Source organism: Antechinus flavipes, chromosome 3 (genome assembly GCF_016432865.1).
Source record: "Antechinus flavipes isolate AdamAnt ecotype Samford, QLD, Australia chromosome 3, AdamAnt_v2, whole genome shotgun sequence".
In the NCBI taxonomy this organism is placed as follows: domain Eukaryota; kingdom Metazoa; phylum Chordata; class Mammalia; order Dasyuromorphia; family Dasyuridae; genus Antechinus; species Antechinus flavipes.
Genome location: NC_067400.1, coordinates 458,887,428 through 458,898,579, shown reverse-complemented (window position 1 = coordinate 458,898,579; position 11,152 = coordinate 458,887,428).

The window sequence follows — 11,152 nt, the reverse complement described above, 5'->3', positions numbered from 1 at the left end:
AGTAACATTTATTTTTAAGTGACATTGTTCAAGTTCAAGAAATTATTCAAGTATTATTAAGGCAATGTTCAAATAACCTTGGGCACATATTTGCGAGTAATGAAATACATCTGAGTTAATTTTCTTGTTAATGGTCATTCTCTCTGTTGCAGAGAGGATGTAATCCAGCTGTCGGTTGCTGAATATATATGTATGTATGTGTAGGGAGAGCTCAATACACTGAGTTTCAATACACTGCTATACTCATTGACCTTTCAAACTCATAAGGTCAGTTAGGGAGGAAAGGAAATACATAGTGGAATGAGCTGGTAGGAGCCCAGACTCCAGGTCCCCTGGCTGAACTCAGAGATCACCTGCTTCTTGGGACAGAGGAAGAACTAGCACTGTTCATCTACCTGTCCTTTACCCCTTATATAGTTTTTTTTTCTTTTGATGAATATAATTACGTATTCTCTTATTCAGTCACAGAATGGGAAATATTGAGAGCTCTTGTTAGTTATTTTTAGCCACGTCTGACTCTTTGTGACCCCTTTTGGGTTTTTTGAGGGGCAAAGATACTGAAATAGATCTGCCATTTCCATCTCCATCTCATTTTACAAATGGGGAAACTAAGGCAAATAAGGCTAAGTGACTTGTCCAGGGTCATATAGCTAGTAAGTGCATGAAGTGAGATTTGAACTCAGTTCTTCCTGACTCCAGATCTGATTCTCTATCTACTGCAATAGCTAGCTATGCAGGTTTTCCCACAAGTTCTTTTAGTGATAAGCCAGAAGTAACCAGGAAATTCAACACTTAGTAAAAGGTCAAAATAATCAGTCACCATATCCTTGGAATTCTGAAGTTTCCAGGGGAGATCTTAGGGCACAATCCCTGGAATGACCCCTATGGATTGGATCAACGAAAACTGAGTTACAGTCTGCCATTCTTGTTTAAAATCAGGTCTTGGTTACTTGTGGGCCTTGCTAAAATGAGATAATTTTTTCACTCAAGTTACTGAGACAAATCTCATACTTCCCCCACTACATTCTCAATACTGCCTTCTCTCCCCTCTCCTTTGTGTCTTATTTTGCATTTCAGAAGCAATAGAAAGGATATTGTGAATAAATTCTAGTCTTTCTATGATTTCTTGCATAATAAGATCTCTAGTCTTTATCTTTCAGATTTTTATAGTATACTAAATTAGTTATTATAGTAATAGCTAATGTCAGGAGAAAGATATCATTTTTTTAAATACAAAAAGCACCATTTCTTCTTTGAATAGTGAAAAGTTGAAATGTAAAAGTAATTAAACAGAAAAAAACTTTTTGACATACACACACACACACACACATATACACACACACACACACACACACACACACACACACAGAGAGAGCTGTTTACTGATGTCTCTTTCATATTTGATAAATTTGTAAAACTTGATAATCCAAATAAAGGAAGACATTTAACTACTATGATATAAAATGCTGAGATTTAATGTGATTTGAGATGGGAATAAAAATATTATCAATGACATACTTTTAAAAACTTCCATGTTCTTATGCCTTATCAAGAATGAAATGCCTCTTGACCTGAGATTGATAGCTGTAATTTGACACTCTAGGAGAGAAGCTAAGAGTAGCTCTGAGGTAAATTTTCAATTTTCTATTGAGAATTCTCATCCATATTGACCTAAGTCCTGACATTTTAGATGAATATAGTCAATATTTGAATTTTTCATTCAAATGTTAGGAATATTCCTAAATAACAGAACGTTTAGAACTATGTAGGATCAGGAAAGAGCTCATTCTCACTAAGGTGTCTTTGGAGACTAAGGTAGGTTGGGGAGCTAAATGTGCTCCAAAATCCCGAGTTCTTTTCCTAGTCCTCCCTTCTCTTTGTATAATTGTTTTAAGTTTCATATTAGGAGGCTCTTAGCTGAAAGATTTGCTGTTTGGTGGCTGCATTTTAGCCCATAGTGGAAAATGGAAATAGAGTATTTGGAAACATTGAGCAGCATGAATCTTTTTAATGCTAAACATGACCCGGAAACAGAATTTTTACTTTCCTTCAAACATGCTTAGATTTATACCACTTTAAATTAATTTTGAGATGATTTTTAAAATTATTTTTATAAGTCCACATTTACATGCAATTATTCTTCCTTAACATATTGCCTTTTTCTTGAAATGCTAAGTCTAGAAGAAAAGATGATTTGGTGAGAGTAGCAATGATGACCCTACAAAAGCATATGACTTGATCCTTTGAGTAAAATAAATCCTAGGATTTGGAAAGGATGGAGTAGAGTGGGGAATGAGGGGTACTTTTGTGAAAGGTATTAATGTAAACTCAAAAGATCATGAAGACTTAATTCTTTACTAATTGGACAGGACCAAGGTGTATCCCCAAGTTGTCACACTAAAGTTGTAAGCAATAAACTTAAAGAAAAATGAAGGCCCAAAGGCCTGTAAGTGACTGAGATCACTTTCCACATCAAACAGTTTTCATAAAGATGATGACTTTTGATTTAAATGGTAGTTTTAACCTACAACTTTTAGATAACTTTGTTCTATTTATATAGTGGCCATTGATCATTATGGATGTATTCTTTAAGAACATTGTGTTAAAAAAAAGATTTAAATGACTTCCTGAGTTGAATAGTTATCATAGCAAAATGCACAAACTTCAATAGAGATGACGGATCATTGCCCAGAGAATCTGAGAACTATGTGATAATCTAGACTTCATCATTTCAAAAATGTTTTATTTTTTCCTAAAGAATACACCTGCATGCCAAATGTGTTTTCCAATGATTTTTAATATCAATTTATGACTGGAACCATTTTATATGACACACTTCAATAACTGTTTTGATTTAAAAAAATAAAGAACTGCACAGGATCTTGAAAATCTAGACCTACTCTTAAATTTTACAAAGGAAGAAATAGAGGCCAAGGGAAGTTCAGTGATTTGCTGAGTGTCTGACCTAGGACTAGGACCAATGTCTCATATCTTTCAGTTGGGTGCTCTTTCTAGTTTAATAAACTAGTAAAGCTATTTTAAGAAAAAGAGCCACCTGGTAACTATCTGGTATTTTGAATTTTTAAAAAAATAGCCACCTGGACAATTAAGTGGCACAATGTAAGGCCTGGAATCAGGAAGACCTGAATTCAAATTTGGCCTTAGGCACTTACTATATATCTGTGTGGCCTTGGGCATGTCACTTAACCTTATTTGATTCAGTTTTCTCATCTGTAAAATGAGCTGAAGAAGGAAATGGCAAGCCACTCTAGTCTCTTTGCTAAGAAATCCCAAAAGGGGTCATGAAAAATCAAATGCAACTAAAACCAACTAAACAACATCAAATAATCCTATAATTCCATAATAAACATGTCATTGGTTTATAACTAGAGAAAGTGACTAAGACGAGGAAGTATTCTGAGAAATAAGGTATCTTGGGACTATTTCCTAGGTCTGCTAACTTTGCCTTCTCCAAGCCTTCAGGACCTGTGTAACTGATACTCTTAATCTTTTAAATCAGAAGCAAGCTTTCTGTGTGACACATCCTTGAAAGACTTAAGAACTCTGATCATAGCAGTGATCAACCACAGTTCTAGGGGACTAATGATGAAATATGCTACCCATATCCTGACAGAGAGACAATGGACTCAATGTAGAAAGTAAGAAGTATGCATTTTTGGATGTAGTTAATTTTGTACATATTGTTTTTCTTGATTTTATATATATATATGCATAAACATACATATAGAAATCTATTGATCCATTATAAAAGTTTTGGTTTTGATTTTCAGACGAAGAGAGAGGTAGGAAGAAGAGAAAAAATGCATGTTATTTGAAAAAAAATTATTTGAGGCAAACAAAGGAAAGAAAAGAGAAGGGCAGTTTAGGTGGCACAGTGGATAGAGGTTTGGACTTAAGTTAAGGGGACTTCTCTTCCTGAATTTGAATTTTCCCTCACACACTTACTATCTGGGCTTACTAGTTTGGGCAAGTCACTTGATTCTGCCTCAGTTTCCTATTTGTAAAATGAACTGGAGAAGGAAATGGCAAACCATTTCAGTATCTTTGCTAAGAAAACGCAAAAAATAGGGTCATGAAGAACTGAACATGACAGAAAGATTAAATAAAATGTGGAAGTTGATTTTGGTAGAAATCTTGTGTCCTTTCTACCTTTCCCCATTTCTGTCATATGTGCCACCATCCTCCTGATTCTTCAGATTCATGACTTATTTGGCCATTGTTCCCTTATTCATCTCTCCAAACATTCAATAAACATATATTATTTGCTTACTATGCACAATGCACTGAATTAGTTCCTGGGTTGATAGATTGATCATTAAAGCATGAGTCTTGTAGTCAGGGAGTTTGAATCACAATATTTGGCACACAATTTGCACTTAATAAATGCTTATTCTTCTTAATCTCTTCCTTCATTCAGCAAATATTCATTCATTCATTCATTTGTTCATGTATTTAACAAACATTTGTTAATTGCTTATTGCAGTACAATGCCTGGTGCTGGGTGCTAGGGGAGATATTAAGGCACAAACCCTGTAGTAAAGTAGTTTATGATCACAGTGCTTGTCCCATAATAGACACTTAATAAATGCTTAGTCTTCTCATTTTCTTTCTTTCATTCAGAAAATATTCGTTCATTCATTTATCCATGCATTCAATAAACATTTATTAATTGCTTCCTACATATAACATACTATGTTAGGTGCAAAGGGAGACAATGATAATTAAGACATGAACTCAGTATTCAGAGAAGTTATAGTCACAGTGCCTGGCAGATGGCACTTAATAAATACGTGTTCTTTGATCAATTGATTTGATAATCCCTTTAAGTCATCTTTGACTCCTCAGAGATTCCTTCACTCCTGTCATTTGATTAGCTTTCTTAATTCTCCCTCTAAACTCTCTTGGGTTCCATAGCCACTACCTTAATTCAAGCCTTTGTAAGCCCTTATCTAGATGATGAAAAGTTGAGTTTTTGCTTGGCATTTAACAAATGCTTATTTAATGAATGAATTATTGATTATATGAGTTATTAATTACATTAACAAACCACAATGATTATTGTGTATATAATTAATATATGATTATATTAACAATGTGATTATTAATGTATTATTATTAATAATAATGTCTTGAATTTTCCTAGATTTCAGAATGACTAACCACCACATTTCTTTTCATTCCATTATTTCAATATATTTTCATATCTATATCCAGCTTTATATATGTATGTACACATATATGTATGCATGTAGGTATGCATGTATCTATCTAAATTTATCTATCTATCATCCATCTATCTATCTGTTCCAAGTCCCTCTCCCGAGCTTCAGCCCCATATTACCTATTACCTATTACCTATTAGATATTCCAATTTCTAAAACCTGATAACATCTTCAATTCAACATATGCCAAACAACTCATTATCTTTCCCTCAGACTCTTCCCCTTCCAAAATTCCCCATTTCTTATGAAAGAGAACACAAGTCTGTTAGTCTCTTAGGTACAGCATTTTCCTCAGTTTCTTCCTCTCCCTTACCTCATATAACCAATCCATTGTGAAATCTTTTATGTTTACAGAATCTCTAGCACCCAATCCTTTCTCTTTAGTCACACAACTATAATTTTAGTTGATGCTCTTATCACTTCTGTCTTAGATTACCCGCATAACTTATAATTGGTGTCCCTTTCTCAAATGTCTAAGTCATTGTATATTCCACTGCCACATTAAGCACAGATCTCTGTTCCCTTACTCAATCAACTATTGTACAGTCATTTCTGACTCTTCCTAATTCTATTTTTTGACAGAGATACTGGAATGGTTTACCATTTCATTCTCCAACTCATTTTACAGATGAGAAAACTTGAGGCAAATAGGGTTAAGACTTGCCCAGGGTCAAATATCGAATGTTTTAAAGCAGAATTTTAACTTGGGTTTTCCAATTTCAGGCCTGGCTCTCCATCTACTGCACCACCTATTCTCTCTAGCTTCCTATTCCCTCCAGGATAAAATAGAAACTCTTCTAGTGAGTTTTTAAAGCCTCACACAATCTGGTAGCCTCAATCTATCTTTCAAACTTTATTGGACATGACTCTACCTCCCGCAGTCTGATCCAGCCAAACTAACCTTCACTCTGTTCCTCACATACAACAAACTCTCTATTCCTACTTTCTGCACCTTTTCATTGGTCATCTCCCAGAGCTCGCATGCATTTTTCTTTATTTCTACCTTTTTTGTTGCTAGTAAGTCATTTCACTCCAGTGTCCCCCACTGAAGTTTTCTTGGCAGAGAGTGATTTGCCATTTCCTTCTCCAGTTCACAGATAAGGAATCTGAGGCAAATAGGATTAAATGATTTGTCCAGGATCATACAACTTATAAGTATCTGAGCATGGATGTAAATTCAAGTCTTCTTGACTCTGTTCCTAGTGCCCTATCCTCTGTATCACCTAGCTGCCCCTCTTCCTTTCTGATGTAGCTCAAACATCATCTTCTGTATGCTTTTTCCTACTAAGGTCCTTCCTCTCAAAGTACTTTATATTTAATGATTTTGTTTATATTTGTATTTATTAACAATATTTATGCTGTGCTTTTATGTGCAGCACTAGGCACATAGTAGACATCTAATAAATAATTATTAATAAGAATAATTAGCATTTACATAGTTCTTTAAGATTTGCAAAGCACTTATTAGTGTTTATAGATTAACTAATTTGATCCTCAAAGCAACATTGGGAGGTAGATGCTATTATTATTCCCTTTTTCCAGATGAGGAAACTGGGGCTGAGAGAGTTTAAGTGACTTTCATGGTCAACTGCTAATGTCTAGTGCAGAATTTAAATACAGCACTCTATCTATAATAAATGCTTCTTATTGTTGTTTGATTATTGTTTTCAACTTTCAGCTTTATTTACATTGACCAATAGCATCTATGAATGCACCTTCACTGACTTCTTGAGTCAAGTGGGAACTTTTCTCAAAGAGAGTACCTCTATTCTGACATGGGCATTCTGTCCTTGTCATGGCCTTTGACTCCTGGATCCTAAGGTCCTTTGGAACGAATGATCTTCTGCCCACTAATTATAGTGTTTATACTCAGAGCAAAAGGAAACTTTTAAAAAATTAATGCTTTTTAGTTTCAAAACATATGCATAGATAATTTTTAGTATTTACCTTGCAATACATTGTGTTCCAAATTTTTTTCTTTCCTCCCTTTTCCTTACCTCAATGTATGTTAAACGTGCAATTCTTCTATACATATTTCCACAATTATCATGCTGCACAAGAAAAATCAGATCAAAATGGGAAAAAATGAGAAAAAACAACAACAAAATGAAAATACTATGTTGTGATCCATACTTACTCCCTGCAGTCCTCTCTTTGGATGCAGATGGCTCTTTTCATCACAAGACCATTGGAATTGACCTGAATTACTTTGCTGTTGAAAAGAGCCACATCCATCAGAATTGATCATTGTATAGTCTTCTTGTTGCTGTATACAATGATCTGGTTCTACTCAATTCATTCAACATCATTTCATGTAAGTTTCCCCAAATCTCTCTGAATTCGTCCTGCTGGTTGTTTCTTATAGAACAATAATATCCCATAACATTCATATACCATAATTTATTCAGCCATTCTCCAGATGATGGGCATCCATTCAGTTTCCAGAGGAAACATTTTTTGATGGGAGAAAATAATGTATTGTTCAGCATGTCAAAGAAAAGAACTGATATTCCACTGAAAATTCCAATTATCCAGTTGCCATATGGATTTGCCAAAAACACTATTGCTGAAGCAAAAGGAGTCTTCCCAAGTGTCCTCAGCTGCCCTTGGATTGCCTTTTCAGAAATATTTGTCTGGAAGTGGGCCTTACATTTTTGACATTTGCAAAGTAGCCTGTGGGACTTCTGTCTTCAGTAGGAACCATCTGGCAGCTTCCTCCTGTTGTCAGTCCTGGTGTGTTGTGAAATGCCTTTGTTTCTCATAGCCCTTAAGCAAAAGAAGAACCATAAGAAAGGTGAGGAATTTGTAGACCACCCATAAGGCAAACCTGTTTATCTCTTCTCAGATTAGCTAACCTTTTGATTCTATGCTCCTTCCAAGAATTTTTTGATGAATTTTATACAAAGGATTCCTATAAAACTTGAGATAAAGACTTAATATATTTGGCTGAAGAACTTTTCCTCTCCTCACCATATAAATTCTTACAATGTTGAGAATCACCTTCAAAAAGTTTCCAGAAAGAAAAGTTCTGATGATAATGTTTTTTTTTTAATATTTTAAACAAATGCAAAATAAGAAAAGGAAGATGAAAAACATTGTCATGAATATAGCAGAATATAAGAGAGGATTCAAAATATAAAGCAACAAATCTGCATTTCAAGAAAATCTATACAATAATACAATAAATACTATACATTTTGTTCTGAACTATTCCTCTTTTCTTTGCTTCCTTATGTTTTCTTTTGTTCTCTGCTGTGTATTTTTACTTTTTTTTGCCTCCCTCCCCTGCTCACCCAAGAAAGTTACAAATAAGAATGAAAAAAATATATATACATATATAATGCGTATGCATTTGTGTATGTATATATACATATATACATACATATGCACATACAAAAGTTTCAATTAAGAGTGGAAAATATACATATATACACATATACATACTCACACATATATACATATCTATAATTGTACACATATATTCATATGCACATATGTAAGACTATTAAGTTTATTTGCTTGTTCTCTGTTTCTCTAAAAGTGGATAGCATCTTCCTATGTAAGTTTCTATATTTTTCTCTTCAGCATATCATTTCTTAACTACAGCAATATTCCGAGCTTATCCTGTCTAGTTACTTTAAATAGCCTAAATCAACATTATTAATATGGCTGACATATATGACAATATGACATCTTTGGTTAAATCCCTAATGATATCTTAATGAGGAAATAGAACCACCAATGGAGTTCTGCGTGCTTGGTTGCCAGTTACTGGTGTCAATTCCCAGTTCTAAATACCCTGTTAGTATTAGTATCATTACCTCTGCTTGGATAGCATATCCTCTCATCTCCAAGGCAACTGCACAGAGTATGTGGCCTTTTGAGGTCTTGCCTGCTCAGGCATATTGGGATGCCTGCTCAGGTGTAGGGAAGTGTGATCAAGGTCTAAGAGACAGCTGTTAGATTACTCTTAGTCATGGAACGTCTGACTAGCTCATTAGAGAGCCCTCCTCTCCAACCCCCTCCCCTTTTGAATTCCAATAAGCATTTACTTGTATATAAGTATTTAATTCCATCCTGAAATTTAAGAAAGATTTTTGCTGTCTGATTTACATCTGTTTGATGTAACTACCAAGGCGAACCCCAATTTGGCAGATTCTTACACTAAATCTCCCACTACAAACTCTTCTGGTAAAAGAAACAGATGTAAATGAAAAACATCTGTAAACTTTCACTTGCTTGGTAGCATTTCTGAATGTGATGACATATCCTTTCTACATAATGTAAAATGATTCGCTGAGACCATGTAGATCTAGACTATATGGAAATGGTGGAAGAACACAACCAATTAATTAAAAGGGTAAAAGGTCTCAAATATAAGATCTGGAATTGGGGGACAAGAAAGATTAAAATGACGTTAAAATGAATTAAAATTAAAAAAATATATATTCCACTAAAATTATGGAAGAAATAAAATGGAGATCAAGAAGTGAGAAGAGGTCAGAGTTAGCACCTCAGGAGGGGGGATAACATTACAGATATAGATCATCGGACTCTATGTTGGAAGTGGTGTCTAGTCTACATCAGCATGAAACACAGGCCCAAGAAACTCAAATAGTACTTGGTAAGGGTCCAAAGGCTATCACGTCTCACCCTTACTGGTCTGGTTGATAATAGAGCATGTATCCTTAGAGGAAGTGTTGAATAAAGGTGGAATCAAGAATGTTCAAGTGATGTTACTCCTACAGTTAAGGAGAGTGCAATCTTTAACCACCAAGCAGATCTCAAAGGTGGAAGCATTTGATCACTTTACTCACCTAGGAGAACCTGACAGTGCTTGCCCATGAAGCATATATGGTTTAGGGATGTTTGCCATTATAAAGTGATCTTATATTGTATATGATTTTATGTAATATTTTTGAGTCTGTAGGGGGAAAAACATCTGTGTATGAGTTGGCTACTATCGTGTTATAAGGCAGGTTAGCCTTGCAGAAAAGTTCTAAAGAGTCATTGATCTACAAAAATTAAGACCCCAGTTTTGTTAGTCTCACAGCAATGAAACTTCTGATGACATTAAATATCTCTCATACCAAAGTGACACCCTGCTAATGCTAGAGACATGAATTTAAAATTCTTTTTCAATCCTGGTTCCTCTGGGGGTTGAAATGAATTTGGCTGCTCAGACAACTTCAGCTTTGCCGTCTTTACTTGGGCCATTACTCCACCTTCTTCTCAGTGAAAAATTAGACTGTTGCTTGGAACTTTTCTTCATTTTAACAGACCAGTTCTGACCTTATTTCTGTTTCTTTTAAGCCTCCATATTATTCTTTGGTCATTTCTATCAGGTCCACTAAGTACTTACATTGCTATGTTGTCTTCCCCCATTACAATGGATTCCTTGAGTGAAGAGTCTTTCTAGCATGCTTTTATTTATATCCCTTGTGTTTATCCTAGTGCTTGGCACATAGTTAAATGTTTAATATGAGCTTAATGTATTTATTTCAGTTTTCACAGACTTGCAGGTCACCCTGGAGGGTTTGTGAATTCTTATTAAATTACTACAAATTGAAGACATCATTACTGCTAGATGGATATCATTACTGCTTACAAGAATGAATGAGAGCTTGCAGGCAAATTTGTAACTCTAAATCATGGTCTTTGCAAGATTAAAGGGGAGAGGGCTTTCAGCAAGGACAATTTGATAGTGCAGTGGATAGAGTCAGGAAGACCTGAATTCAAAACCAGCCTCAGATATTTATAGCTGTGTGACTCTGGACGAGTCACTTAACTCCATTTGCTTTAGCTCCTCATTTGTAAAATTAATTGGAGAAGGAAATGGCAAATCATTCCCATATCTTTGCCAAAAATGTTTCACATACAGTCATAGAGAGTTGGATACAACTTAAATA